A 26,478-nucleotide genomic window follows, 5' to 3' on the forward strand; every position below is an offset into this window, starting at 1 on the left:
ACAGTGTGACAGCTGGAGCTTATATTCTCTCTACTATCCCCTCTACTTCTGGGTAGCTGTAGATTCTGGTAAAGGCTGTGGTGGAGACAAGCAAGGTACACAGTCAGGACACAACAGTTACAGTTTCTCTGCTCATTTGTTGCAGTGCTTGGGAGTAATGAGTCCACAGGAATTTGTGTGTGTGTTTTTGTATGATTTTCCGGGCTGAGTTGACAGATTTTAGTGTTTTGGGAAGCTTTGTGTGTGTATAATTTTATTTAGTCACTGGTTGGAATTTGCAGTGGTAATAAACTGTACTTGCAACCAGGTACACTTTCATTTTTTCATATTTTTGTTACATTGCAGAGATGGTCTGTGAATGTGGCCTGTACACAACATGTGATAATGCAATGTCTTGTTTTGAATTCCTTGTAGTTTGTTACAAGGGAACCTGGGCTATGCTAGTACAATTCCTGATAGAACTGATGTATTCTTTGTACACCTTTGTTGTTTCTTTTTGTTGGTTATGTATGGTACCTGTGAGTGCTCTGATTGTATCCTGTGTTGCCATCTGTGAATGTTGTAGAGGTATTGTGTACTACTCCTAGCATGTTTTCTGAGTTTATGGTATGTTTATATTGTTGACTGGTATAAGTGTTTGCATTTGATGTTCACTAATATTGTTGGTAAGAAAGGGTATAGTGAATTTCATTGATATTTGAAGTTTGTTGTTTTGGATAAGAGCTTTTTGGTACTTGATGCAGGGTTGGTGGAGTTATGCACCTGGCTCTGAAGTATAGTAGATATATACGAGTGTGATGACATCTGTGTATAAGGCTGTGTTCATGTTTTGAGCGAAAATGGGAAGGTTGGGTTTGTGTAGGTTGAAAAGCATAAGAGGGCCTGTTAAAAAATTACAAATTTGAGAATGGTTTGTTTTTGTGCATTACATATACTTGTTGACAAGTAGTTTCCTAGCTCACATTTTGAGTTGTTTCACAAGGACTTAGTGAGGATTTTGTGTATAAGTGGATTGTGGAGAATGGATTTCAAAGTTTTGCTAATGTCAATGATGATTAGAAGTGTGTGTGTGCAATGTTTATTGTTGAAGTTCTTATGCATCATCTGTATTTTAGAGATGAGGAATTCTGTACATTATTTACATTATTTACATTGGATGAATATGTGTACTCATCTTGTTTGTTGTTACCACGTTTTGCTCTTATGTATCTTTTGTATTAGGTTTGTAGTAGAGTGATGATTGAGTGTAGTGGTATGAATCTGTGATGTAATATGGAAGATATGTTTGTTAATGTAAAAGATGAGTCTTTCTGAAATTTTTAAGAGTATCAGAGGGTGATGGGTTTGTGCATTGTCACTTCTTTTGAGTTTTATATTGGGTTTGAAAATTGCTACCCAGATTTTAGTTTCTGTGAATTTGTCAGTGTTTATATGAGAGGTTAAGGATATTAGTGAGTGTAGCGATTCCTGTAGGTCATAGGTATTTTAGGTGTAGATTTCCGATTTTGTTAAACCTTTTGAAGTGTCAAATAGAAAGAAGGGGTTAAAAATCATGATTAAGGTGGAATGTGTCTGTTTTGCATTTTGTGTTGTTTTGTTTGGTTTCTAGTGGCTGATTTTTGAGAAACCTTTAATGGTTTTGAGGATGAAAGGGAAAAAGAAAGTGTAAAACTGTGTTTGAGCAACAGCGAGGAAATATGACTATGATGTTATTAGTGTATGAGATTGTTTGTTTTTGTTCTAACCATCATCAACATTAGCAAAACTTTGCAATCCATTCCCCATAATCCACTTATACACAAAATCCTCAGTAAATCCTTGTGAAATAACTCAAAATGCAAGCTAAGAAACCACTTATCAACAAGTATATGTCATCATCATCATCATTTAGCATCTGCTTTCCATGCTGGCATGGGTCAGACAGTTTGACTGGAACCTGGTAAGCTGGAGAAGTGCACCAGGTTCTAATCTGATTCAGCATGGTTTCTATGGCTGGATGCCCTTCCTAATGCCAACCACTCCAAGAGTGTAATGGGTGCTTTTTACATGCCACCAGCACAGGTGCTATTTATATGACACCAGCATTGGCCACAACTATGATTTTGCTTGGTTTGACAAATCTTCTCAAGCACAGCATATTGCCAAAGGTCTCAGTCACTTATCACCTCCTTGAGGCCTAATATTTAAAGGGTGTGTTTTACATACCACCAACACAGGTGCCTGTTATGTGACATTGACATCGACCTTGACTACAGTTTCACTTGGCTTGACAAGTCTTCTCAAGCACAACATATCAAAGGTTTTGGTCACTTGTCATTGCCTCTCTGAGGCCCAATGTTTGAAGATCATGCTTCACCATCTCATCCCATGACTTCCTGGGTCTATCTTTCCCATCCTTCCCATATCCACTCAAAACATGCACACAGCCTTATACACAGATGCTGTCACACTCATATATTCCTACCATACTTCTCCTACTATACTTCAGAGGCTGGTGCACAACTCCACCAACCCTGCATCAACTACCAAAAAGCTTATGTCCAAAACTTCAAATGATATCAACGAAATTCACTACATCCTTTCTTAACAATAATATTAGAGAACATCAAATGCAAACATTTATAGTAGTCAGCAATATAAACAGTATGAAGCTGTGTTCCAGCAACAGTGAGGAGACATGACTATGATGTTATTAGGGTATGAGGTTGTTAGTTTTGTGGTGATATTGTTGTTATGTGTGATGCATAGGAGGATTATTCAGACATAAGTTTAAAAGAATGGGCATAAGGACAGATTTTTGTAGTATCCTATTCAGGAAACTACAAATGGCTTGATAACATGATAGTGACAGCTTGCTAGTTAAAGTTTTGTAGTGTTTTTTAAAGAGGCATTTAGTTGGCCATGAGAAAGGGAGGAGTCGAGCAAGTGATTTATAAATGTCGGTGGTAATCAGATGGTGCATGTAAAGATCTTTTTGTTGTTAAAGCCATTATGTATTTTTTTATGTACAGTTTTTAAGTAGCTGTGTGCTTCACTGTAACAGTCTGAATTGATTGTGTAAGAAAGAGGACTGTATGCATTCTGATGTCAAAGTTATGACAGTGAGTCTTTTAAGGTGTGCAAAGCTAAATGGTCTGTGTGATACTGTTTCAGTTGGATATTTGTGGAGTTTTAGAATCGTTTTCTACCTGACTAATTTCTATATTTTAAGGATTTAGCAATTCTGGCATCAGTATGACTGAATATGTTGGTAAGTGCAATGATTTTGTCAGACTATGATAGGTCTTCAGTTTTTGTATTTCTCTATTTATATATTTCTAAAATAATAAAAAAAAACATTATTCATGTTTATACAAGGACATTAAATATAATGTGAGGACAAGCATTACAATTATAATTGCACCAACATTTAGTGAGATGTGGGTTTAAGTTTCATTGTTATTTGTACTTTTATCTCCTCCTCAACCCCTACTAACCGCATTTTTTTTTTTTTTTTTTGCAATTATCAATTATAAGAAAATTCAACCTTTTAATTCTTTCTATAAAATATATTCAGAATACAAAAAATTGTTTCTTAATCTGGCACTAGCATATCTTTATTGGGAGTATTTAATAAACATTGTTTGAGGCTGTTGTATTGAAATAAATTTCAGTATAAATTACTTCTGCAAAATAATTTAGCTTTCAGTTTGGCTTACCATTGTGTCAATGCCATCAGTATCATTTACCACAAGTTCATTGATATATTGTATACAATATCAGACCTAGCCAACAACCACCTATGAAGGTATTCAAAAACTACACTTAAAAAAAAAACCCACATACAGACCTTTCACTCTTCTATGTGTAGCCTAAAAGAATCATGAACAATTTATCTTTAACATTTAATTCTGTCATTTCTGGCCCAAGTATTTTACCTGTTTTATGTTAAAATGGACTGGATACAACCTCTCACACCTACCCTGCAATATCATTCTAAAAATATCAGAATACAATATTGAAATCTTGAAACTACAAAATAATGTATGATAAATTTAAAACAATATGAATATATAAGCAATACATTTGACAAAGATATCTGAATGCTAAAGAGTTGTTCTCACCAGAAATCACATTTCTCTTTCTGACACTTGGCTTACACCGTTTACTGTTTACAAACCATACACAAAGATTACATGATAACTTTAACAACGAAAAGAAACCTGCATGTGCTGTTTGACAAGATTGTTTAGTAACATTACTATCTTCAACAAATTTGTTATATTATATTTGAGTGCATAACTTTCATCAGTTACAAACTAATAAAAAAAAAACAAAAGAAAGAAAAACAAAAGCAATGACAGTCTAAATTTCAATTAAGTCATGTCTAACAAATTGCTCAAATTAAGTAATTTCTAACATATTGTTCATGAAAACTATTTTTGGATTACTTAAAAACAAAGATTGTATGACATATATGTGCAATATATTGAACAAATCATCCATTATACTTGTGATATGTCTGCAATCAACAATAGCAGCAGACTGAAATTTTCCAACAAACAATGATTGCAAATGGAATCTACACTATATATATATTTAAATTGAAAAGAAGATCACCAAATATAATACAATGGTGGAAATACTTTTTACATCAGACGGCCCTTTGGATTTTACTCTCAAATAAGGTTAGTATATACTTTTTTTTTCTCTTAATGTCATTGTTTACATGTTATGTCTAAGTTTGATACAAAACAGTAGTTATACATTTTATATTGATACTTTCAAATTGATTTTGCATCTTTCTGTATAAATCGGCAGTTCTGAATATAAATCAGCAGTTATAAAATTGTATTATAAAAACAAAACTGTATAAATCAGCAATTCATTACTTTTAGCTGTTTGCTTATTTTCATTGGCTTTTATTATTTTTTATTTATTTATCATTGTTAGTAGAATTTCAAAAGTTTCTAAAGTTAATAATACATATTTATACAAATAGGTATATAGCAATTCAACGACTTTCTGATATTGCTGACTATTGCAATCAGTAGTTCAACTTACATTAAACCAAGCTATATTTTGTTTGATATATCTTAAACATCAATTTGAAATCCAAATTTTGTATTTTGTATAACTAATATTGTTTTGCTTTTTACAATATTTCAAAATAATGTGATTTGAATTAATTTTATTGCGTATATTTTAGTACTTGGTGCTATATCTTTTTGGCACTGTAAATTTTTTCAGTTTTCTTAAACAACAAATTTTTACATTTCAGAGATTTTAAATATAACTATTTTTTAAATATTTATTTTATTTGTGTAAAATGGTATTGCTAGGTGTTTAAGAACTTTACTTCACCCAATCTGTTGCATTTTAGGTATAAATGCGTTAAAGAGTAACTTACTGAATGTTGTATACAAACAATTCTTTATTGATTAAAATTTCCCTCCTAGTTGGAGAAAGAAAACAAAAGGCCTTGCGGTAATGGCTTGTAACTATCAAAGAAAAGGAGAAAATAAATTGAAAGAAGTGAAGAATTAAATCTTACACAGTTAATTGTTATGTTTAGGGGGAAGAAAGCTTGGTCTTTACTTGCAAGCAACTAACAACAATGAGCATATGTTTTGGTCTATTGAACATCATCAGCTTGTTTTTTTCTAGTCAAGCCTGGTTGGGTAGTTGACAAAAAATTACTAATAATTACTGGCCAGTATAATTTGCATAATTTAAAAAATTCAACCCAAGCCATAGGTTGACCAATGTTTGGGACTGAAATTTGCAGAATCTCAAGACATCATCATCATCATCATTTAACGTCCATTGTCCATGCTGGCATCAGTTGGACAGTTTGACATGGTTTTCTACAGCTGAATGCCCTTCCTAACGCCAACCACTCCAAGAGAGTGTAATAGGTGTTTTTACATGCCAATGGCATGAGTGCCATTTGCATGACACTGGTATCTGCCAAAACTGCAATTTTGCTCAGCTTGATGGGTCTTCTTCTTAAGTACAACATAATGCCAAAGGTCTTGGTCACTGCCTCTGTAAGGCCCAACACTTGAAAGGAACTTGGCCACTTTTCTCCCATGGGTCCCAATGCTCGAAAGGAACTCAGCCACCTTGCTTCTGTGAGGCCCAACATTTGAAAGGAACTCAGCCACTTGCCTCCATGAAGCCCAATGCTCAAAGGAACACAGCCACCTTGTCTCCATGAGGCCCAATGTTCCAAAGGATCTCAGCCACTTGCTTCCACCATCATTCAATGTCTGTTTTCCATACTGGCATGGGTTAGACAGTTTCACAGGATCTGGTGAGCCACAGAACTGCATTGAGTTCCAGGGTCAGCTTTGACATAATTCCTTCAACTGGATGCTTTTCCTAACACCAACCACTTTACAGTGTGTACGGGGCCCTTTTTTTCTTGTTTTGCATTACAGGCACCAGTGAGGTTGCCAAGTAACTTATAAGACAGAAAAAAGAACAGAGAAAAAGCCTGCATGATTGGGAAGGTTGTTATATATTCTTTTACATGTTTCAGTCATTTGACTACAACCATGCTGGAGCACCACCTTTAGTCAAACAAATCGATCCCAGGACTTATTCTTTGTAAGCCTAATACTTATTCTATCGGTCCTTTTTGCCAAACCACTAAGTTACAGGGACTTAAACACATCAACATCGGTTGTCAAGTGATAGTGAGGAGACGAACACAGACACACAAACATATATATATGACAGGCTTCTTTCAGTTTCCACCTACCAAATCCACTCACAAGGCTTTGGTTGGCCTGAGGCTATAGTAGAAGACACTTGCCCAAGATGCCATACAGTGGAACTGAACCTGGAACCATGTGGTTGGGAAGCAAGCTACTTACCACACAGCCACTCCTGCACCTATAAAATATATATATTTTCCCCTTACTCTTCCCTCTCTCTTTTTCTTTATTCCTATTATTTTTTCCCTTAAAAAATTTAGACACCCACTTCCATATGTTATTTCTTCATAAATATGTTTTCCCTTTTGTTCTTTCACTCTGTGCATTCTGTAATTATGCATGTGTGTTTATATATGTGGGTGTGCTTATGTGTGTATTGTGCAGGAATGGCTGTGTTTAAGACGTTCACTTCTCAAGTATGTGATTTTGGGTTCAATTTCATTGCATGGCACCTAGAGGCAAGTGTCTTCTGTTATAGTTCCAGGTTGGTCAAAACTTTGTGAATGGATTTGGTAGTCAGAAACTGAAAGGAGCCTGTCATGTGTGTGTGTGCGCGCGTGCATGTGTGTGCATGCATAAACAAAGGCCCACTCACCAAAATGCCCATGTTGCATATTTCCAGTTCCTCTTCTACTACATGGTTCTTTTTCTTTACACTAGACACGGACATTTTGGTGAGTGGGCCTTTGTTTATCAGCTGGAGGCTTATTTCTAGATACATTCAAAGATAATTACATAAAGTACAGGAACTGTACTACTGGGTGCACAGAAGGTAAAAAAATTGAAAGGAATAAAATAAAACAGCAGGTAGATGAAAGACAAAAGATGAACCAAAAGGGAACTTGAGTTCATAAGACACTAAACAATACATCTAGCCCAGTTTTAATACTCTGGGTCAACTTCAATGGAAGAAATTAAATAAAGACAGTAAAAATAAGGAAAAATAACTACTACAATGGAATCAACCCTGGTACTTACTCTGTTTGTCTGTTTTGCCAAACCTCTAAGTTATAGGGATGTCAGCACACCAGCACCAGCACCAGTTGTCAAGTGGTGGCAGGATTTGAGTTGATGATTTCAGTCTGGTACTTATTTTATTGTTCACTATTTGTCAAATTACTAAGTTACACATTTTGACACAAGATTCATTTTTACATGGGATAAACATAAATACAAACATGTTTATACTCAAACACATACACAGGATAAACTTCTTCAGAATCTCTGTCGGCCTAAAGACAAACAGAAGATGCTGAAATACATGCACGCGCATGTACACAACTGCTACACATACACGTGTGTGTGTGTGTAGCAGGGTGGGTGGATGAATGTTTACATTCTGCATCTTCATATGAAACCGTTTTAGCAACATGGTAATAAGTCTCTGTAACAAATCATCATTTAGCCCATATTAACATTGAAGAATACATGAAAATCAACTAAATGCATATAATTACATATATTATCGTCTGTCCCATATTATGTTTCACTGAAGAGGTTCAGTAAAATAAGAGACTTATCTGAAGTTGTCACCATGCTGCTAAAAATCAGACTCAGTCACCATTGTGATCCATATTCAAGTTATTTTAGTTAATTAAAATTTTGGGATTTTCTTTGCCTTCTTTTAATGATAATTAGCCAGTCAGTTAGAGACTGGTTGCTCTCATCACTAAAGGAGCATTTGTAATGAATTAGTTTCATGACATATCAGGTATGTTTGTGAATGCTTAGCTTTCAATAGGCACTCCTGAATATTTTCACCATTGTGTCAGTCTTTCTCTCTCTACATATATTATATATATATATATATATATATATATATATATATATATATATATATATTTTAAAATGATGTGTTTTGAAGTTTTGCATTCGGTAATCTTTTGTTTATTTTTAGTAGTTTTGACCGCATTGGTCCCTCTTAGCGTGTTGGTATCTACTAATAGTAATACCCTCATTATAATATAAATGAATATTTTCAAAGAGGAAGAATTTACGGATTTTTTCTCTTACGAGGTTTTTCACGCTGACTACTGATAATTTCTTTTAAAGATTTTATCCTCAATTGTTAATTTATATATATATATATATATATATATATATATATATATATATATATATATATATATATATGAAAAAACAAGTCAAAATAGAAAATGCTAAAATAATTTTATAAAGAACATTTCAGTACCGGTTTCGGTCATTTTGAGACCTTTTCAACTGTAACGATTAAATAATTAAATTTAGAAAAATTAGAAGAAAAGTTTTTTTAAAGGAATATTTGTATAGTAGTGTTCAAATATAAGTGGCATTCTGCCTTTCTCTGACTCCCTTGTTTGCACTTGTGTGTTCGAATTCTTGGTAGGGTAGAAGAAGAAGAAGGCTGAAGAGGAGAGGGGGTGGAAAAATTTGGGAGTGCCTTGATTGTTGTATTTTGAATGGTCAGTGACTGCTAGCAGTTGCAGTTCAATTCAGGAGAATATTTCTATTGAGAGATTTGTTTATGGAATTTGCTTAGGTGTTTTACTAAAAAGCAATAGTGATAAAGTTAAGAGGTAGAAGGTGGAGCAGAAGAAGAAGAAGAAGAAGACTGCTCCACCTTCTACCTCTTAACTTTATCACTAATGCTTTTTAGTAAAACACCTAAGCAAATTCCATAAACAAATCTCTCAATAGAAATATTCTCCTGAATTGAACTGCAACTGCTAGCAGTCACTGACCATTCAAAATACAACAATCAAGGCACTCCCAAATTTTTCCACCCCTTCTCCTCTTCAGCCTTCTTCTTCTTCTACCCTACCAAGAATTCGAACACACAAGTGCAAACAAGGGAGTCAGAGAAAGGCAGAATACCACTTATATTTGAACACTACTATACAAATATTCCTTTAAAAAAACTTTTCTTCTAATTTTTCTAAATTTAATTATTTAATCGTTACAGTTGAAAAGGTCCCAAAATGACCGAAACCGGTACTGAAATGTTCTTTATAAAATTATTTTAACATTTTCTATTTTGACTTGTTTTTTCATATATATCAACTCGTGTGTTCCTTTTCACCCATATATATATATATATATATATATATATATATATATATACTCTTTTACTTGTTTCAGTCATTTGACTGTGGCCATGCTGGAGCACCGCCTTTAGTCAAGCAACTCAACCCCGGGACTTATTCTTTGTAAGCCCAGTACTTATTCTATCGGTCTCTTTTGCCGAACTGCTAAGTGACGGGGACGTAAACACACCAGCATCAGTTGTCAAGCAATGCTAGGGGGACAAACACAGATACACAAACACATACACACACATATATATATATATACATATATACGACAGGCTTCTTTCAGTTTCTGTCTACCAAATCCACTCACAAGGCATTGGTCGGCCCGGGGCTATAGCAGAAGACACTTGCCCAAGATGCCACGCAGTGGGACTGAACCCGGAACCATGTGGTTGGTTAGCAAGCTACTTACCACACAGCCACTCATAATATATGTAAGGCCGACCAAAGCCTTGTGAGTGGATTTGGTAGACGGAAACTGAAAAGAAGCCCATCGTATATATGTGTATATATATATATATATATATATATACATATATATATGTGTGTGTGTGTGTGTGTGTGTGTGTGTGTGTCTGTGTTTGTCCCCCTAGCATTGCTTGACAACCGATGCTGGTGTGTTTATGTCCCCGTTACTTAGCAGTTCGGAAAAAGAGACCAATAGCATAAGTACTGGGCTTACAAAAGAATAAGTCCCGGGGTCAAGTTGCTTGATTAAAGGCGGTGCTCCAGCATGGCCGCAGTCAAATGACTGAAAAGAGTAAAAGAGTATATTGGGAAGATAGTTTTTGTATGTGGCAGATGCTCGGGAGCATTAAACTCTGAAAATCTGCAGAAAACAACTTCCGTCACTTTCCAGGGAGAAAAACTAGAAGTAGTTGATAGCTTCCGTTATCTAGGTGACCAAGTAAGTTGTGGGGGTGGGTGCGTTGAAAGTGTAACTGCTAGAGTAAGATTAGCCTGGGCAAAGTTTAGGGAGCTCTTACCCCTGCTGGTGACTAAAGGCCTCTCGCACAGAGTAAAATGGCAGACTGTATGATGCATGTGTACGAACAGCCATGCTACATGGCAGTGAAACATGGGCCGTGACTGCTGAGGACATGCGTAAGCTCGCGAGGAATGAAGCCAGTATGCTCTGATGGATGTGTAATGTCAGTGTGCATACTCGACAGAGCGTTAGTACCTTGAGAGAAATGTTGGACCTAAGAAGCATCAGTTGTGGTGTGCAAGAGAGATGATTGCGCTGGTATGGTCATGTGGCAAGAATGGATGAAGATAGGTGTGTGAAAAAGTGCCAATCCCTAGCAGTTGAGGGAACCTGTGGAAGGGGTAGACCCAGGAAAACCTGGGATGAGGTGGTGAAGCACGACCATCGAACTTTAGGCCTCACTGAGGAAATGACCAGCGACCGAGACCTTTGGAAATATGCTGTATGTGAGAAGACCAGGCAGGACAAGTGAGTCCAGCCCACTTATGCATGCCTTTCCTCCCTTGGACACACAAAAACCTGTTGAGGCAAGCAAAGTCGATATCGAACCTCATCCGACGACAGGCACCCATGCCAACCCTCCTTTGCTTGCGAAGACCTGTTGGGGCAAGTGAAATCGAAATCGGAATCGAAATTGAACCAATCCTATGACTGGCACCCGGCAGATGCCAGGACCCCTGGACTGGTGGTACATAAAAAGCACTATCCGAATCGTGGCCGATGCCAGAGCCCCCTCGACTGGCTTCCATGCCGGTGGCACGTAAAATGCACCAATCCAACCGTGGCCGTTGCCAGCCTCGCCTGGCACCTGTGCAGGTGGCACGTAAAAAGCACCCACTACACTCACAGAGTGGTTGGCGTTAGGAAGGGCATCCAGCTGTAGAAACATTGCCAGATAAGACTGGAGCCTGGTGCAGCCTTCTGGCTTCCCAGATCCCCGGTCGAACCGTCCAACCCATGCTAGCATGGAGAACGGACGTTAAACGATGATGATGATGATGATGATATATATATATATATATATATATATATATATATATTTGTGTGTGTGCATGTATATGTATACATATATACACATACACATATATTTCTGGTCATTTCAAAATATAACCACATGTGAATCGTTAGCATTTTTTTCTCCATCTTCCTTTTCTCTTGCACTTTCCTCTGTCACCTGTTTCTGAAGAAGAACTTTGCTTGAAATGTAAAACCACATTTCTTTCTTTCCCTGACTATCTGCTAATACTTTACATGTACCATGTCCCTCTGCGTTGTTTTCTTTTTGTGTTTGTTCTTCATTTTTTTGGATTTACTATTATATATATATATATATATATATATATATATATTTAAAAAAAGGAGATGTCGAACACGAGTGGTGATATATAAAAAAGGAAATGAAGAAAATGCTGACAAATAATTGAAGTAATTTAAGTAATTTAATTAGGTGAAAGTTCTTTTTACCGGTTGCGCATTTGTTATGCTTATCAAAATATAAAAGAGAGATTAGAGTCTGTCTCTTATATGTGAAAAAAAGAGGCTCCAGAGTTGTTTTGGATTTGCTTGGTTTCGCGCCTAAAATTTTGATTGGTCATTATGAAGGGGTCACGTGAATGTTTGAATGGAAGTTGGTGTTGGGGTAAGAAAAAAGGCTCCAGAGAAGTTAAAATTTGGCTAGTGTCCCGCCTAAAATTTCTTTTTGGCCATAATAAAGAGGTCACATGAATGTTTAGAATTTTCGAAAATAGTGTTGTTGAAAATTCTTATTGTTCAGGCTGGTCAGTAGACGTCATGTGGATATTTTAAATAGCTTTTTAGCGCTTAGTTAGGGAGTGTATTTTCCGCTTGACTGGATAAGTAAGTTCGTTTAGAACAGGGAGAGCTGTATGTATGTATGTGTGTGCGCGCGCGCGCGTGTGTGTGTTTATATGCATGTTGGGGCGCGCGCGCGTGTATATATGTGTATGTGTGTGGGTACAATTTTCAATATTTATAGTTCTGCTGGCCTTGTGCCTGTATCGGGAAGCAACGTATTTGTGTGAAGTCAATATTTACAGCCATTTCCAAAAAATAGTGTTGGATGTTTTGCACCCGTATTCAATTATGTGTATGTGTGGAACCATATATTTGTGTGTGTCATGGTGTTAATATCTGGGTAAAGGTGTGTGTAGGGTGTGTGCAGGTGTAAGTGTGTTTGTTGTGGGTTCGTGTTAGGGGCATGTGTTTAGAAGTGGTCTGTATTTATTAATAAGGTGGGATTCCATGGTTATTCGCTGGGTATGAGTGGCATTGTCTTTAAATTTGTAGAGGGGAAAGATTCTAAAATTGGGATGGAGTTGTGCGGCACAGGTATCAATATGTGCACTAAATGCTATTTTTCTATATTCCTGTATTTTTATTTGGGATCTGTGGACAGTCATGCGTTGGCGGAGGCTATTTTTTGTTTGGCCTATGTAGTGTTCATTACAGCCCGAGCAAGTTAAGACATATACTAGGTTTTCTGATGCGCATGTGAAGTTGTGTTTTACTGTGAAACGTTGTCCTTGTTTAAAAAGGAATTCCGGACCTTCTATTAGGTTGATGCATATACCACAGTTGGGTCTATTGCATTTGTTTACTGTGGGTTTAGTTGTTGTGGTTGGCAGTACTTTGGCATTTGTTAGGATGGTTTTCAATGATTTGGGTTGCCTTTTGCTCTTTATGATTTCGTGTGTTAGGAGGATTTGGTTCATTCTATGGTCCTTTTGTAATACAGGAATGTTCTGGAGGATGGTGTCAAAAGCTTCATTGTTGAGGGGGTTGTGTGTAGAGATGTATGGTAGAGTGTGGGGTTTCGATGTAACAGGTTTAGGGTGTCTAAGTTCCTGCGTGCTGAGTTTTAGGGCGCGTTGGATCCCATTGTCAATTAGTGACGTGGGGTAATCCCTGCTTGTTAATGTGCCCTTGAGTTCTTGTAGACGTAAGAGACGGGTGTTTTTATTGGAGACTATAGTGCAAATTCTCTTGGCTAAGTTGTAGGGAATGTTAATTTTAACGTGTCTAGGGTGGCATGAATTGAAAGGGAGGTATTGCTTGGAGTCTGTGGGCTTGTAGTATATGTCTGTTTCTATTTTTTTGTTGTGAATTTTAATGAGGATGTCGAGGAAGGGAATTTGTTGAGGGCTGTATTCCATTGTGAAAATAATGTTTGTGTTGAGCCCATTTATAAGAGTGTGAAATTCGTTAAGCTTCTCGACGGTTTCGGGCCAAAGGATGAAGCAGTCATCAAGATATCTCTTCCAGTTCTTTTCTATGTGTGTGTGGAGAGTGGTGCCAAATTGGTTAAGAACGTTATTATAGAGGGTGATTTCCAGGTATCCCATGACTAAGTTGGCGTAAGTGGGAGCTGTTTTCGTTCCCATTGCCGTCCCTGATTTCTGTCTGTAGAATTTGTTGTTGAAGGTGAAGAAATTATTCTCTAAGATGAATTTGAGTCCTTCTAAAATAAATTCCTTTTTGATGCGGTGTGGGAGTTCGTTGGAGTAATTATCCAGCCAGAATTGGATAGCTTCTATTCCTAGGTTGTGGGGGATGTTGGAGTAAAGATTGACTACATCGAATGTTACTAGCAGGGTTTGTTCAGCAAGAAGTGTATTGGGGAGGTGGTTGAGCATATCTAGATCGTCCCTTATGTAGCTTTTAATGTGTTTGAGGAACGGCTTGAGAAGGGTATCAATGAAGTTGCTAAGGCGGTGGGTTTCGCAAGCGGGACCTGCTATTATAGGTCTCAATTTGAGGTCATTTGGTGAGGGGACATTGATTACAGAGTTTGTGGCTTCCTTGCATGCCTTACTTATTAATTCGCTTTTATGAATTTTGGGAATACCGTAGAAGAGGCTGGTTTTACTAGTGAAATTTGTGATGAAGTTGAATTCTTTGTTAGTGAGTTCTTCTTTGTGGGGGTTGATCAGGGTTTTTAAGTTTCTCATAATTTTCTGTTGATTGTAGTGTTCAGCCTTTTCGTAATATGTTCCATTTTCCAAGGTGGAGAGTGCTAAGTTGATATAGTATTCTGTCTCCATTAAGACTACTGCACTTCCTTTATCGGCCTCTTTAATGGTGATAGATCTTTCATTTTTTAATTTGTTTAATTCTTCCCACTCTTTCTTGTTGAGGTTTGGTTTGGGTTTTGGTTTGTGTAAGTGTTGGTAGGGGAAGTTTGTAATGTGCTCACAGAATTCGTCTAGGATTTTATTTCTACCTTTTCGTGGGGTGTAGTTGCTTTTATTTCTAGCTAGTGACTCATCCTCATTGTGCTGGTCGAATAGTTCCTCACTAAGTCGCAATTTTTATATATATATATATATATATATATATTTGCCATGATAGATCAGTAGCCACTACACATGTTTTTATTCTCTCTTTTCTTTCTGTGTTCCTTTCTGTGGAAGAGCGTAGGCTCAAAACATTAAAGACTTTTTCAATTCCCGAGCGTTATACTAATACATCTGTTTGTTTTCTACACCACCTGTCTTTGTCTTTTGTTGTTTTTTTGTGAATTCTACCCCATATATATATATATATACACACACACACACGCACACACACACACACACACACACCACACACACACATACATGAGGCAGTGCTGAAAAATCCTTGGCTTTGGGTAAAAGAAAATACAGGAGGATGAGTTAATTATGATTTCAATTAACATATTCCCCTCTCAGATTCACACTTATTGCAGCGGTCCTTCAGTTTTTCTAAACTGTATAAAAAGAACTCAGATGGTTTTATATATTTTTACTTTATTATGTTTGTTTGTTATTTTGAGCTGATACATAAGGATGTTAAAGAAGTAGTGATTATTCAAGGGATACAATTCAGTGTCTGAACAATTACAGTTATCTCTTCTTCATTGATTTGTTCTGTTTGTCCTGTCTTGAAAGAGTCTGTGTTTATGCAGGGGAATGATTTTTCTTATAGAAATGTTTATAGAATTACTGGCTTTCATATCCTCGCCAATGAATACTTGTTGTCTTTGTGGAAATGTTGCTGAGCTACAATATCAAATTGGATAATTTTGCATTGATTTTTAACCCTCAATCTTCTTGAATCATCAACATTAGGGGTTTTTCATATGTTTTAGTTTCATGAAGGACTTTTTCTTTTGTGTTAAGGTGGATGGATGGATTTGACTCTACTGTTTTTAGCTGACAACATTTAGTTCTCTGAATTAATAAGTTTCTATATTTTAGCCTACTATTTAAATTCATACCTTTGAGTGTAGTGTAGGCACTTCCCTTGACTATGCTGTTAACTTGAGTTTAGATGTTATTTATTGTGCATTAATGCCACTGTATATATATAATTGTTATTTTATAGGTTTTTTCTTATGTCAGTTCATTTTATTGTTCAGTTCATCTGCCTATGTGGTCAGGTATTTATCTTTTCCTTATTTCAAAATGAAATTGACTGTGCTTTCTCTTTGATTATGTTGTGAGTATCATATAATATATACTCTTTTACTCTTTTACTTGTTTCAGTCATTTGACTGTGGCCATGCTGGAGCACCGCCTCTAGTCGAGCAAATCGACCCCAGGACTTATTCTTTGTAAGCCCAGTACTTATTCTATCGGTCTCTTTTGCCGAACCACTAAGTGACGGCGACATAAACACACCAGCATCGGTTGTCAAGCAATGCTAGGGGGACGAACACAGACACACAAACATACACACACATACATATATACGACGGGCTTCTTTCAGTTTCCGTCTACCAAATCCACTCACAAGGCTTTGGTCGGCCCGAGGCTATAGTAGAAGACACTTGCCCAAGGTGCCACACAGTGGGACTGAACCCGGAACCATGTGGTTGGTAAGCAGGCTACTTACCACACAGCCACTCCTGCACCTATATTTATATATATATATATATAGGTCTATATATTTTGGTGGATATTCCTCTGTGTGTATGTTTTGTTTTGTAATAGACATATGATGATTTCAATGCTGTAGTTAGTCTAATAGTAGTATTTTTATTACCATGCCACATAATTCCTTACTCTGCATGCATTTTATTATGCTTTTGACTTTTTTGAAGAGAAGTTTGGTATAGTTTCCTTGGTCTTATGAGAGTTTTGCTTATTGTGTTTGGTATGTTTATTTACTTCATCTATTTTTTTACTCTAGATTACTTGAGGATGTTAAAGAATTAGCCCTTTAGTGTTCAGATTATTCTATCAAACATAATGCTTATTGATTCCCATTGATTCGAATTAATCATGCATTATCTCATATCTTCAAGATCTTGATCGTGTAATTACTTAATATAGAATAACATTGTAGGGTAGGTGTGAGAGTCTGGATCTGGTCAGTTTGAACATAAAACAGATTAACTATTTTGGCCGGATATGGCCTGTTTAAATACTAAAGGGTTAAAGAATGAGGAGTATTGGCACTGGCACCCTTCATCACACAATATTAATTAAAATAATTTTATATTGTCAGTTGTTACAACATATGTTGAAATGACTCTACTTGGAGAACTAAATCAAGTCACTTGCTACCATTCACTGTATGTGTTAGAATAACATGAATGAATCACAAGTATTGTTTGTATGTGTCTCCACAACAAACCATTTGCATCCGTTTGAAATAGCTACCGAATCTTGCTCAAATCACACCCTACTGTCTCATACAAATAAGCTGACATAGGCGCAGGAGTGGCTGTGTGGTAAGTAGCTTGCTAACCAACCACATGGTTCCGGGTTCAGTCCCACTGCGTGGCATCTTGGGCAAGTGTCTTCTGCTATAGCCCCGGGCCGACCAATGCCTTGTGAGTGGATTTGGTAGACGGAAACTGAAAGAAGCCTGTCGTATATATGTATATATATATGTATGTTTGTGTGGCTGTGTTTGTCCCCCCAGCATTGCTTGACAACCGATGCTGGTGTATTTACGTCTCCGTCACTTAGCGGTTCGGCAAAAAGAGACCAATAGAATAAGTACTGGGCTTACAAAGAATAAGTCCCGGGGTCAATTTGCTCGACTAAAGGCGGTGCTCCAGCATGGCCACAGTCAAATGACTGAAACGAGTAAAAGAGTGACAGTGGAGTCCCCATGTTTCAGGTAGATTTTAAAAGTTATGCAATCAAATGTCTCTTAAATCACATGCAATAGTATCACTGTGCACACACACACACACACACTATGAGTTTTCACTAACACTCACTTGCAGTAACAAGTGACAGCTACTGAAAAGTCATTTGTTCTGCTAAAAAAGGCAACCAAATCTTTCTCAAATTACAGTCATAAAAAAGGAATCTTTGTACAATCTAGTTCTTGCTATATTAAAACAAAAATGACAAGATCTTCGCAGTTGGAACAGTTTTTATTGTTGGTCTGCCTAATCAGAGCTAACCATGAGATATGCAACAATAATTAAGGGAGCCTTTAGCTAGTAACCAACAACTGGGTATCTGAGTCAGCAGTTCTCAACCAGGGTCCATATAAGATTTTGGGGGTCCATACAACAACATAATAAATTGAGGATCCACAATAGTATTTTAAGAGCCCCTTAAAAAATCTTGCTTTAAATGTATGTATTGTTATGCATTGCAAGAAACAGCTAGGTTTCTTTCTTTACCATTTTACATACTTCAACTACACAAGTGAATGTGTGAAAAACAAAATAGGAATTTTGAAAGAAATATTTATAAAACGAGTTTTTAAACATCAAATGGCTATGGAGTTTCACCAGAATAAAATAGGGGTCCATAGATAAAAAATGGTTGAGAATCCCTGATTTAAATGATCCCTCAATCTGCTAGACATTGTGGCTAAATCTCTTGCAAATCCCACACCCTGTCTTAAGGAAAGACATATTGGCCAGTGTAAGCCCGGACATGATGCTCATGGCTGGAATAACTTTTATTATGGGTCTCTTAATCTGCTCTTACACTATTTTATTATGAATATTTTATTTAAATATTATGAAATACATGTACGCTGTACTATTTATACTTATATGTAATCATTTTAAACTGTTTGTCTGTATTAGTTTCTGTAATCACCTATTACCCATATATACAAGATGTTTTTAAACTCTTGGCTATGAAAATAGCCAGGAAAATATACTAATTTTTATTTCAGTAACATAAAATAGACCGCCAAAAATAAAACTGATGGGTGGGTGGGTTTGGTGGGGGGGAATTAAACTACCATATTTATATGACATGGATTTTATCTTAAGTAGATATCTGGTCAAAACAGGAAAATATGAATAAAAATCAGACTAACAAAATTAGAGATATTTTAATCAGATAGCACTTTCTAAAATGACTACCTTGCTAGTATTTTATCACAAACTGATAATGCTGCATTTATCAGGTTATTAAAGTCATTATATGCAAGTGACTCATAGAGGTCTTTATGAGTTGTTGAAAATCCAACCTTTGATATGTTGTGAAGTCTGTGCAAATTAGCTTTGTCAGGTGTTTTGTTTGTAAAGGTTACACTACTCTTCAACTTCACAAACTTCATTACAGAGTACTGTGATTCACAGCGGCATGTTATGCTGATCAGTTAGAGGTATCACACGTGCACGTGCGCACACACACACACACACACACACACACACATTTGCTTTCATCCATTCAGGATGTTTTATTTCTGTATTATGTGAACAGAAATGTGTCGTAGATTTTGAATTCTGGATCATTATACCCAAACCTTTCTTGAGTGTGACTTGAGGTTAATATTTGTACCATTAGCTGCTGAAGTTTTGTATTTTCTTCAGTCTACTAACACCAGCTGTATTCTTAGCAAATTTTCCAGCAGAATATGCACATTTTTATCAGATTACTTATTGAGCCTATCAGTTTACTGATAGCTATGGTTAATTATAGGAAAAGTTTTCATGATTTGCTTCATAGTGGCTTTTCATGTTATTGTCTTTGTAATGATTGTGTGACACATAGTGGATAAGACAAAGATTTATTCCTTTAGCAACTAAAGCAAAATTTTCCTCCCTCATTGTCTTAATATCAGTTTTTATTTTCATGTATTTGTTTCTTACAATTTGATGACACCATCCTCCTTCACAAATTTTTTTCAGACACTTCTAAACAAAATATGTGTTCAAATGTTACCGAAAATGCCCACTAACACCACCACCATTCTCATATATGTAATTTACAGCAACTCAGAGTACTTGCACACTTCTCTACTTTATAACTTTTGGTCTGTTTTATAAATGTTTTATAGTTCTTTCAAAAATTATTCCATTTCCACACTTTTTCAGAAATGTTTAACAAAAACATGCGGAGTAGCGAGCTAGAAGTTACTACATACATACATACATACATACATACATACATACATACATGCATGCATGCATGCATGCATGCATGCATGCATGCATGAGCAGGAGTGGGTGTATGGTAAGAAGCGTGCTCCCAACCACATGGTTCTGGGTTCAGCCCTACTGCATGGCACCTTGGTCAAGTATCTTCTACTATGGCCTTGTGAGTGAATTTGGTAGACAGAAACTGAAAGAAGCACAACATATGCTTTATATACACTTTTGTCAAGTTGTGGTGCACCTGAGCACTGTATACAATAATTTCATTATTAAGTCATTATTATTATTTTTTATATATACATCGTCATTATCACCATCATCATTTAACATTGATGTTCCATGCTGGTTATGAGTTGAATGGTTTGGCAGTATTTGATGAGTCTTAGGACTGCATTATGCTCCAACGCTTGCTTTGGCATTATTTCTACAGCTGGACACCCTTCCTAATACCAACTACTTTACAGCATTACATTTTTCATGGCACTAACACTAATGAGATTGCCATGAAGCCTGTAAGGCTAAGATCCCCTTTGACTGAAGGGTCTACAGTAGAGAGTGGAGTGGCTTTATACTATGGGATTAGGAGTGACAAGGGGTGAAAATGAGAGAGATGGGACCAGAACAGAACAGGTTTCTTGCTGTATAGGAGCTACATGGTTACTCAAATTTTAGAAGATAAGATGAGAGTAGTAGTGTGGAACTGGAAAGAGATAAAAGTAGTGATGATGAGGTGTCAGGGCGAATGTTCAAAAATCAAGATGAGTAGAAGCGAGTGGAGACTGGAGAACAGGAAGTGTGATTGGATAGAGGTTACAAGAGTTTATGGAAGAATGATGGGGACTAGTTAGGAGTGTATTATGAACAAGTGTTGAGGGATGATAAGTAGGAGCAGTGAGGAAGAGGGAAGAGTTGGTGACATCTGTAGAAATAGGGTAAGGTTGAGGGGTGGGCTTTAGGGTCTACAGATGTTACAGGAGTTTTGGGAAAATAGGATAGAGGAGATGACTGATGGCTGACTGCAGAAAAAAATGGTGAGATAGAGTGGTGAAGGGCAGCAGAATAGTAATTATAATAAGGATACAGTAGATAGGAAAGAAAGAGAGGGGATGGTCAGAAGAAAGAGAAGGAATTGACATGTGATTAGGTAGGTTGTAGTGTGAAGGCAGAGTGAATGGATGAAAGGGAGATGTATGCCACTGGATACTCAGGAGAGTGATCAATGTAAAATTTGAGTGGAGAGGACTATATTAAGAAAGAAAGTTGATTAACTGAAATGGTTTTGTGTACTTAGAGGTGTTGGGGTAGAGCATAAGTGGTATCAGGGAAAATCTGAAGTATGCAGTCCTCACAAGGAGAGTTGTGTATTTATATACACATTGTGCTTACAAATTTTCAGTATCTCTGAGGCTGGCAGATCTCAAGAACTGCCTTTCACCAGTCATCCTGGTCCTTTGTCTTTGTGAGGTTCAAGATCCTGAGATCAGCTTTCACCACTTCATCTTTTTGGAGGCATCCTCTTCCACAATCTCCATTTACACTAATTGAGAGACACTTCATTATGCAGCTGTCCTCAGTCACACACACCACATGTCCATACCAGTGCAGTCTTCTTTCTTGCACATTACATCTGATGATTCATATGTATGTACATATGCACATACATACACAAACACTTACACATACACACACACACACATACCTATACACATATGTGTGAATGTTTCTGTTTAAGTAGATTAGTTTAATTTCCCCTTTGGTTCACATGTGACCATTCAGAAGTTCTTCATCTTCTCTTTTGAGTATTTTCATTGTTGAGTACATCATCATCATCATTTAATGTCTATTGTCTATGCTGGCATGAGTTGGATGCTTTGACCAGGGCTAGTAAGTCAGATTTGGCTTGGTTTCTATAGCTGGATGCCCTTTCTAACACCAACCACTCCGAGAATGCAACAGGTGCTTTTACACGCCACTGGTACAGGTGCAAGTTGCGTGACACCAGTATCTGCCATGATTCAATTCCATTTGGTTTGATGGGTCTTCTACTTAAGCACAACATATTGCCAAAGGTCTCGATTATTTGTCATTGCCTCTGTGAGGCTCAACGCTCATAAGGTGCTTTTTACATGCCACCAGCATGGGTACCAGTTATGTGACATGAGCATTGGCCACGATTACGATTTCACTTGGCTTGATAGGTCTTCTCAAGCACGGCATATCGCCACAGGACTCAGTCACTAGTCATTACCTCTGTGAGGCCCAACATTTCAAGATAATGCTTCACCACCTCGTCTCATGTCTTCCTGGGTTCACCTCTTCTACAAGCTCCCTCCACTGTTAGAGATCGGCAGTTCTTTACACAGCTGTCCTCATCACACACATGATATACTCATTTCTTTCTTTACTGTTAAGTAGGTGGTATCTAAGTGATACAATGCAGCACTCAAAAGCCATCTGGACTGACCTCATGCCTCTTCCTTCATCTCTCTTTAGGATAGACCCTGTTAGTGTCACTGATGATGTGGAAGTTACCAGTAGTTGTTAGCTTCTTTCTAGTTTCAAGTTGAAAATTTCTTCATGTCTCATGTATGATATGCTAGTTGTTGGTTCTAACTTTGGCACTGTGAAAGCATTGTGGTATATGGTCATATTACATGCAAACAGTTCTGATTTCTATACCTTCCAAACTCTGCTGGAGTATTCTTTTGTCAGTCTAGCTTTACACAGTTTCAATGCATGCTATCATCATCATCATTTATACTATATTTTCATCAACACTGAGGTTTTCTAACAGTTTTTCATTGGAGATAGATGAGATAGACAAGCCATTGATATCCATATTCCTTGGCAAGTTTTCCTATTTTACCTCAATTGACTGCCAAATATAAACACTTGTCTTAATCTAAGTCCATTCCTGTTTTGTTAAGCTCTGTGACCTGTTTTGTTGCTTGGTGGGATGAATATTACTTGAATACAACTTAAGATCATCAGCAGAAAGAGGTGTTGGTAATATTGTTCTCTCCTCTGTAGATTCCATCATGGACACCCTGCTTTTCTTTAAACAGAGTTTATAAAGGATTCTCTGCTAGGACTAAAAGTTGTAGAGGTAAGCTGTATTCTGGAATGTTCCTGTTGATAACCTAATTTTGTTAGTGGCTATAGTTGTAGCATCAGTTCTTGTTGACCACTTTTGTGGATCTATGTCATTGTTAGTCCCTTAATGGTATCTTATATAGCAGTTGGAAAATTGGAAAAACTTGTTGATTCTAATATCCAAGAGTAAAGGATTGAGTCAAATGCTATTCTACAGTCTAGCTGTACAGTCAGTAGACTTCAGTGGTACAACTTCACTTCTTTAAGGGCAGCTTTGTTCATGAGAAGCTATTCAGCACAGCCCAAACACCTTTCTTTCTTTCTCTCTACTCATCAGTCACCTTGTGTTACAGAATGACCTTGGAGGAACATTTTCAAGCAAGCTGTGTACAGCTTACACAACACTCAAGCATGCCATGGGCCTGTAGATTTTGGTCAATAATCTTTCATGTTGCTTTTCTTTGTGTGTATGTTCAGCACTCATTGTTATTTTGAACTGATTAGTAAGGTCTTCCTTGTAAAATGCGAGTTCTATTTAGTAATAATCAAGTAACAGCTTTCTTTCAGTATGTATCTATGTGTGTATGTATCCATGTGTATGTATAAACATATGTATATGTATCTATATGTATGTATGTGTACATGTGTGTGTTTGCATGCATATAGATAGATAGATAAATAGGCAGGCAAGCAGGCAAGCATATCCACAAGTATAGGAGTGTTAGTTAAAAGATGAGTTAAAAGAATGTTAGCTGAAAAACTTATACATAGAAAGAAGGAATATTTGTTAAAATTTTAATAGTTTTTGGTAGTAAAAGGTAATGTGTGTTTGTGTAATATATACATGTGTGTGTGTGTAATATATATATATATATATAATGCAGTGATTTATTGATAATTGAATAATGTTAGAATGTTTTAAAGTCCTATATTTGAGGAATTATTATTATATAAACCAGCATTAGTGGATTATAATCTTTAAAACTTGACATCTGGTTGAAGAAGTTATTTGAGATAACTATAAAATATAAACAGTCATGTCACAAAAATCATTATTGAAACCCACAATGAAATAATGTGTCCACATCTGGGAACAGAGCTTCTACTATGCACACTGACTTTCTGAAGTATGTCCAGAGAAAGCCTGCTCAGTTGATTGGTATTTTGTCACTAAGACATGTTTCAGCCCTTGGTCCCCACATGTGATATCTTCTTTCGTCTTTTCTGTCACTACTATAATGTTCTCTGTTCCTTGTAGCTGGCTGGTCTCATATTTCCACCTTTTAGGAACCCCAACCCATACATCTTCCAACCTTTTGTTACCCTTACTGTTCCTTCACTCGTTTTTCTCAGCACTAATCATTATGCCAAATCCTTCTTTCCTACAACATAATCTCTCTCTAGAATCTCCTCCTTGCCCATGTCTTCATTAATCTTTAACACTTAAACCAGCCATATCTGGCCCAAATATTCCGTCTACTCTTTGTTCACACTGGCCCGATCTGGTCTCTCACACCTAAAAATAAACAGTCACATTTTTGAAATCTCAAAGCTACTAGGTAATACATGAAGAATTTCAAAACATGTAAATATATAAATAAGCATTACATATGACAAAGTAATCTGAATGCTAAAGGGTCAATTGGAACATTAACAGCAACCCTCTCACCGCTTTCAGAGATACTGCAAAAAACCATGGGTTTGGCCCTTCCTTCTGACTCAGTAAAAAATAAAAGAAAAGAAAGAAAAAACTACAGCACTAAGTAATTGAGGTTGGTTGCTTAGATATTAGCCAAGTACTAACATTCATTGCTTTGTTCTGGTTATGTGCCCATGTTATTGGGTTGACAAGGAAGTAATTTTGTTTTTCGCAGATAGAGTTACAATTTTCTTTGAATGACTTTTGTCAATGTTATGATTTGTTTCTTTTGACATTTGATAGCTGTTACTTTTAGCTTACTTAGGAAGCAAATTGTGCATAATTTTGTTTACAGCTGTTAGTTCAGTGTCAATTTTAACATGGAATGCAAAAATGAACATTTTAGCAATGTTTTGCTTTTTTATTTCTGTAATTGCAAGAAAGCTGTTGAGGCTCACAAAGAGATATACGAAGTTTATGATGTTGATTGCTTAATAGAATGCACATGTCAGAAATGGCTTTAAAAATTCCGTTCTGAAGATTTTTCACTCAAAGATGACCGATGCTGTGGTCAACCTACTGAAGTTGATGATGACCGAATCAAGGCCATAACTGAATCTGATTGTCATGTAACTGTGCGTGAGATTGCAGTGAGGTTTAATGTATCACACACAACAATTGAAAATCATTTAAAATGTCTTGGACTTGTTAAGAAGCTCAATATTTGGGTTCCACATAAATTGAAAAGGATTCACTTAACACAATGAATCAAAATTTGTGATATGCATCTCAAACACAATGAAATTGAGCTTTTTTTTTTTTTTTGACAAAAAAATCATCTCTGGTGATGAAAAATGGTTTGTCTACAATGACATCCATCGAAAATGATCATGGGCCAGCACAAACCTCATCGAAAGCTGAACGGCATCAGAAAAAGGTCATGTTGTCAATTTGGTGGGATTACTAAAGTATTGTGTATTTTGAGCTGCTTCCAAGGAACCAAACAATCAATTCAGGTGTTTACTGTCAACAACTAATGAAACTAGAGGAAGCAATCAAAGAAAAATGGCTAGAATTGGCAAATCATAAAGGAATCGTGTTCTAGCATGACAACGCTAGACCACACACATCTTTGCTAACTTGTGAAAAATTATTGGAGTTTAGTTGGGAAGTGATGTCACATCCACCATATAGTTCTGACCTTGCACCATCAGATTACTATTTATTTCAAAGTTTGCAAAATTCTTTGAATGGTAAAACTTTCAATAATGATGATGACCTGAAATTGCACTTGCTTCAGATTTTGACTAAGTCCAGAAGTTCTATTAAATGCAGTATCATAAAGTTGCCAGAAAGATGGCAGAAGGTCATCGAACAAAATGAAAACTATATAATTTATTACAGTTCATTCTTTGTATGAAAAAAATTACTTTTATTTCACACTAAAAAACCAAAATTACTTTCTTGCCAACCCAATAGATAGTTATTACAAGGGCCATGGGTGGCATAGCACTTTAACTGAGGATGGAGCAAAATATTCTACAGCACTGTGTTACATCCCTTTAGCTTCTGCAATCAAATCCTTACATGGTTAACTACTTTGCCTTTTATCCTTCACGAGTCAAAAAAATAAGAAGGTATCAAAT

The 26,478-nt window shown here is 36.5% G+C and overlaps 2 protein-coding genes and 1 long non-coding RNA gene across 4 annotated transcripts in view; 2 read left to right on the forward strand and 1 right to left on the reverse strand.

Annotated features, from left to right (window-relative positions):
- The window catches only part of LOC115215175 (activating signal cointegrator 1 complex subunit 3), a 526,302-nt gene that overhangs the window by 117,135 nt on the left and 382,689 nt on the right, over positions 1 to 26,478 (forward strand). The gene's annotated exons all lie outside the window — the stretch shown is intronic.
- LOC115215190 (beta-1,4-galactosyltransferase galt-1) overlaps positions 4,643 to 26,478 on the forward strand; it is a 105,262-nt gene continuing 83,426 nt past the window's right edge. The window contains exon 1 of the mRNA XM_036506948.1: positions 4,643 to 4,667. The gene's annotated coding sequence lies outside the window, so the exon portion shown is untranslated. The remainder of the gene's footprint in view (positions 4,668 to 26,478) is intronic.
- On the reverse strand, positions 5,641 to 25,658 carry LOC118765240. Its single transcript, XR_005001088.1, has 3 exons — positions 25,446 to 25,658; positions 19,081 to 19,083; positions 5,641 to 5,652 (listed from the first exon to the last, which is right to left on the reverse strand). It is a non-coding gene; the product is annotated as an uncharacterized LOC118765240 (long non-coding RNA).

The sequence above is a fragment of the Octopus sinensis genome, linkage group LG1, assembly GCF_006345805.1.
Source record: "Octopus sinensis linkage group LG1, ASM634580v1, whole genome shotgun sequence".
NCBI lineage: Eukaryota > Metazoa > Mollusca > Cephalopoda > Octopoda > Octopodidae > Octopus > Octopus sinensis.